The following is a 6,000-nucleotide window of genomic DNA, read 5'->3' on the forward strand; positions in this document are numbered from 1 at the left end:
AACAGATAGGGCAAGTAAGAAGGATACAAGGAAGCATGTGGAGACAAACGTAATAGAACACGTGCCGATACATCCACTACTTTGTCAACAGTAAAAGTATCTCATATCATCAGGGTCGAACGTACTCTAGATTTGATAGACTTGTTTTGACCCTTAAAATCTTGAGTCGGCCTTATACTCTAGAGGAAACCAGAAAACCCTTCAGCCTAGTTCAAGAATAAGCCTGTGGAAAGTTACTTATTCAAAAGCAAAAGTATCTCATATCATCTCTTCTCCATTTGCTTTTCATTATCCTTGTTGTTGTTTACGACGCAAGGAAAAGGAGAACAATCAACCGGAAGCCGAAGTCGAACCTCAAATCCAGGTTGCTTGCTTGGAAGTCTAATTGCTTACCTTGTCTGTTACCTCATTCGGTAAATCTCCTAGCTCGGCGACTTGGGAAACTTTTACTATAGGGTTTGTATCGCACTTGACCAAGCCCGAAACGATAAGTAAGCTTCAAGTGAAATTGATACATTACCTTGTGCATCTTCATTGGTTAAAGATACCCCCCAGGATGGTGGAAAAGTACTTCAAGAGAAGATACCACATCTATATATGAGACAAATAAGGCAAGTGAAAATGATACCACACTTCGGTACTTAGAAGTTTCGTGATTACTCAATAACTTGGATCTTGCAAGTCCCCAACCGAGGAGCTTCCCTTACTTGGGAACTTAGGGGAGCACTGTTTGTACCATACTTGACCAATCCCGAAACTACTGAGCACCGGTCAACGTTATACCATTAAGGACCCAGAAGAGTTTCCTTCCAACCAGAAGGCCAATCACAGTGCGACATGTGTCGACATCAGAAGCCAATCATAGCGCGACACGTGTTAACATCAGAAGCCAATCACAACACGACACGTGTCAATGTTAGAATGAAACTAGAAACTCTCTTCTATAAATAGAGATCATTCTCTCACAATCATTTGTACTAAATCATTCACTAGTACTCACTAAAGGAGAGCTTGAACCTATGTACTTGTGTAAACCCTTCACAATTAATGAGAACTCCTCTACTCCGTGGACGTAGACTATCTGGGTGAACCACGTACATCTTGTGTTTGCTTCCCTGTCTCTATCCATTTATATACTTATCTACACTAGTGACCGAAGCAGTCTAGCAAAGGTCACAAACTTAACATTTTATGTTGTACCAAAGTCCTTACTGATTTTGTGCATCAACAAATTCAAAATTGTACATGTACAAGAAGTAATGACACTAGTAGAAAAAACTATTTGCGTGACCAAACTTTATGCGATGAAAGGAACTCGTCACACAAAACAGGTTAGCGCGACAAATATACAATTTCATCGCGCAACTTCGTCAAAAATAATTTAATGGGACCAACAACTTGCATGACGCAATCTTTCGTCGCGCAAAACCACTTTGTGAGACAAAAAAACCCTTCGTTGCGCAGAGGTTCGAAGAAAAACACCCAGATGCCTGTATTTTAGGGCCAAAAATAGATACGACGTGTGTTACTTTGCGAGATCAATATTTGGTCGCGCAAAGGTTCACACATTTACTTAACTGTTAGTTGTTTATTCAAAATGTTGAATGCGTTATTTACTCCATGGTTTTGAGCAACGAAGGTTTCATCGTGCAAAGAAGCTAGAATTCCTTTAAATTGACAGTTTAGCTCAGTCTCAACACAATTCAATCTGAAAACTCATTACCTTCATCGAATTATTATTCCAATTTTTTTTGTTTTTTTGTACACAATGGCAGACTCTGGTGGTCCTTTGTCAAAGAGAGTTCAAGGTGAAGATTTTGAGAAAGGTAATGCGTACTAAATTTTGTTGGTTGTGTAAATTAATTAAATATTTAAGTAGACTAATATAAGTTTTTATTTTGTTGGTAGACAAGAAAAAGAAGAGAGTTGCGACATGTGTTCAATACACTTCTTTTGCTAAGAGCCGTTACTAAATCACTTACGCATAATTAGTAGGATATGAGAAGTCGGATATGGTGAACAAGTTTAGGGGTGACGTTGGGGTATTGGTGCGTGATAGATGCAGAGTGAATTGGGAGTCTTGGAGAGACGTCCCCAAGGAGATAAAGACGGTCATGATCGATGTGTTAGCAGTACATGTAAATTATTAATTAGTTAAATAATAATGTAGTTCTTAAGATAAAATATAATAGTGATATGTATAATTTATTTATGTTTGCATATCAGCCTGATTGGGACATTGACAAAAATGACACAAATCTGATAAAGTGCATTGACGTTGCGTTCAAATATCGTTTTCGGGAGTTGAAGTTTGATGTTGAATGTGACGTGGAACGACACGAAGTGGCTGGACCAGTAGATGATTAGAATAGTTTTTTTTTTTTTTTTTTTTTTTTGTATTAGTCTATTTATGGTTTATTAAATAATGACACTAAATTATTATTAATTTGGAAGAATAAATTTACATGGACTGTATTTATTTTGTTTCTTCTCAAGAACATATTTCTAAAATAATATAATATTGACTTTAGTATTTTGAAAAACTGTTTTCGAGACAAAATAAAATAAATATTTCTGATCGTCGCGCAATGATTTACGCAACAAAAAAAAATTGTCTCTAAAACCTTTGAGGGACGAGATTTCATCTCACAAAAACATTGTAAAATGGTAGGTTAGCGTTTATGTCGTCATATTTACTGCGTATTTACCGCTTAATTACGCAACAAAAGTTTGGTCGCCAGAACGTTGAGGGACGAGACTTTCAGAACTAAAGAGTCATGATTGCCATGTCTTTCTACAATACCTACTTCCAGTTGGTATTCGGCACTTGTTGCCCGATGATGTCATGAAGCCAATCATATTGTTGTCCGTATTTTTCCCCCCAATTGATTGCAAGGTTGTTGCGAAAATTAGACATTAATCAGTTGCACCACGACATTGTCCAAGTCCTCTGCAAGTTCAAACAAATATTTCCTCCAGCTTTCTTCACAAGTATGATCCATGTTATGGTTCACTTGTTGGAGGAGGCATTGCTTGTTGGACCAGTTAACTATCGATGGATGTACCCAATAGAAAGGTATAAACTCGTTATTCAAATGTTTATTCATTGTCATACAATATGTTTATCTAATTTATTTGCTAACGGTGTTCGCATTTTTCAATGCTTCTAGCGATCAAAAAAAGTGTACGAAAAAGGGCCAAACCCGAAGGATCCATTATAGAGGATTGGGTCGCATAGGAGTCCCTTACATAATCGTCCTCAGCACAATAATGACGGGGGTGTGCAAAAAGAAAAATTTTCTATTTTTGCCCAAGTCGCACAACCCTTTGGCAAGCCTGTTCGAGGGGAGGAATTTACCAAAAAGGAAATGGAGGTTGCACATTGGTTCATACTAAACAATTGTGATGAGACAATGATTTACCTGGATGAGCATGAACAAATGATGAAGCGGGATTATCCTTCACATCTATATGCGAAGAAGCACCACGAATTCTTTCCTCGGTGGTTTCTCGAATATGAAGTTTTTTGCTTTTGTATTGAACATGTTATAGTAATTTCATCAATATATTCGAAGTGGCTAAAACAAGAAGTTATTTTTTGCTATCATGTTAGGTAAATCAGTTAAAAGCATCAAATTCACCTACTTACACTAAAGAGTTATATAACTTGGCATTCAGTCTTATTCGGGTAGAATCGTACTCCAGTTGCCATGTTAACAGCGTCAAGTTTTTGGGGGCTAAGTGTGAAGACAAGTTGTGTACGTAAAACATCGGTGTCTATGTCCCAGGTGGTGGCGAAAGTACAGACATTAAGTTTTATGATAAATTATCCAATGTCGTACACGTGTTGTACAAAGACCGTTACCAAGTTATCGTTTTTAAATGTCGATGGTTTGATACAAACCCACATAGGCACCTTAAGAGGACGATTGCTTACTCTTAGTCAACACTACCAGAACTTGGTACGATGACGACCCTTATATTTTGGCAAGTATGGCAAAACATGTTTTTTATGTAGATGACCCTAAGGTCGGAAAGGGTTGGAAAGTTGTTCAAAGGATTAAGCATTGGAATATGTATGCTAACCAGACCGAGATCCTAGTTCTAATGGGGACGACATCAATGTCGCGAACCAACGACTTGAGTCTTCAATAGAAATTGGTGGGGAAACAGTACAGGATAATAATCTTATCCAAGAACCATTTCAGATACCAGGCGTTGCTAGTATTGAAATACCGATTGACTCACTTTCAATTGACCTTGGTGATCTTCCTCGATATGATCCACCAGAGGCTCTGAACGATGACGATGACATCAGGGCCGGTCCTGAGTTTCTTGGTGCCCATAGTGATCAGTCAAAATGTGCCCTTTTTCAATAGCGACCATATATTAAAAAAAATTTAGATAGAGCTGAAACCCAGTCGAAGCTGGGAGGGGCTAGGCCCTCACGCCTATATTATATTACTTGAAAACTATACATAGGGGATATAGTACCTAAACCTGACGATCAAAAGTATAATCATATACAACCACACCAAGCAAAACTCCTTGAAATTTCCACTTTTAAGAAATCGTCTTCTTGCATTTTTTTGAAGTGTAGCTTTAATAATTTTTTTCCTTTTCATATTACCATAAAGTTATTTCCTAAACGACATGGCTTCAATAATTTTCAATTTCAAATTATCATTCCTACATATATTATATATTATAAAGATACTAACATATCATTCAAACATATATTATAAAAAAATGAATTGAAATTTCAACATATATTCTTAAAATTAACTAATCGCCATTAGCCACTCGGGTTTTGCTACTTTGGCAATTGGCAGTCTTAATACGACACATTTATGGTTTTGGGACCTGATATGAAATTAAAATTGATTAAGTAATTTGTGAATATAAAATTATAACTGATTTATAAAAATTAAAATTAAGTTAAAAAAATTGAGGAAAATTGAATAAAAAAAAGGATTGAGCATATTTGGGTGAACTCAGAATTGTCCCTTCTGGGGCCGTGGACTGATTTACAAAGAATCAGAAGTGGAGACGACTGTCCTCCGGCACTGCCGGTCTGTGACTGAGAGAGACTGAGAGCCTGTGAGAAGAAAAATTTGCGAAGACGAATAGTCGAAGGCAGTTGGGAATTTGGGAAATTGCTTCGAAATTCGGGGTTGCGGCCCCTTGTGGGTTTTGCAATATACAGTCGTTGGTCGTTGAAAGAACCGACTCATGAATCATAATCCCTTTAATTAATTAAGGCTTGAAACTTGGTCGTTGGAAGTTGGAAGGCGTATTGAAGACTGAAGAATTTAGGGGCCTGTGCCAATTTTTGTTTCTTACCTATATATAAGATATGTGTTAAAAAAATTTTGTGCCTCTCTCAATTTTGGGCTGTGGACGAATGCCCTGTTAGCATTGGGCCAGGGCCCGTCTTGGGTGACATACCTATCGACGATGAGGAATGAAACATTGAAGATTATGATACTGAAGATTTTGAATTGTTTTGTAAATTAAATTGTAACGATCCATTCCCAATTTTACGGTTTTTATAATTTTAATAAGTGAATTTACGAAAATGCCCTTTGAGGCAAATGCATAGACTTTTGTTGACTGCCATGTCGTGCCACATATGACTCATTTTCTTGGCGTATCTTCCTAGTACTCGTCGCTACGAACGCGTAGGCGCAAACAGAGCGTAATTTGGAGTTATAATGAAGACTCTACGAACCTTTAAACGTCAAGGGCATTTGGGTAACTTGACAATTGAACATGTGAAATTGGTTGTGTGCCACGTGAGACCCACAGATTGATCCCCATTTTTCTGGATTCTTCTTTTCCTCTTCTCCTTCTTTCTCCCGTGACTCTTCTCAACTCACATATCTCTCTCTCGCCCTCAACTCCCTCCCTGTGACACTTAAGCACCAATCCACCTTCCCAACGAATTAATGACTTGAAAATCACCATATTCTTACTCTCCTCAGACCTAGAAACCTGAAT

The sequence above is a fragment of the Malus domestica genome, chromosome 05 (assembly GCF_042453785.1).
Source record: "Malus domestica chromosome 05, GDT2T_hap1".
NCBI classification, from domain to species: Eukaryota; Viridiplantae; Streptophyta; class Magnoliopsida; order Rosales; family Rosaceae; genus Malus; species Malus domestica.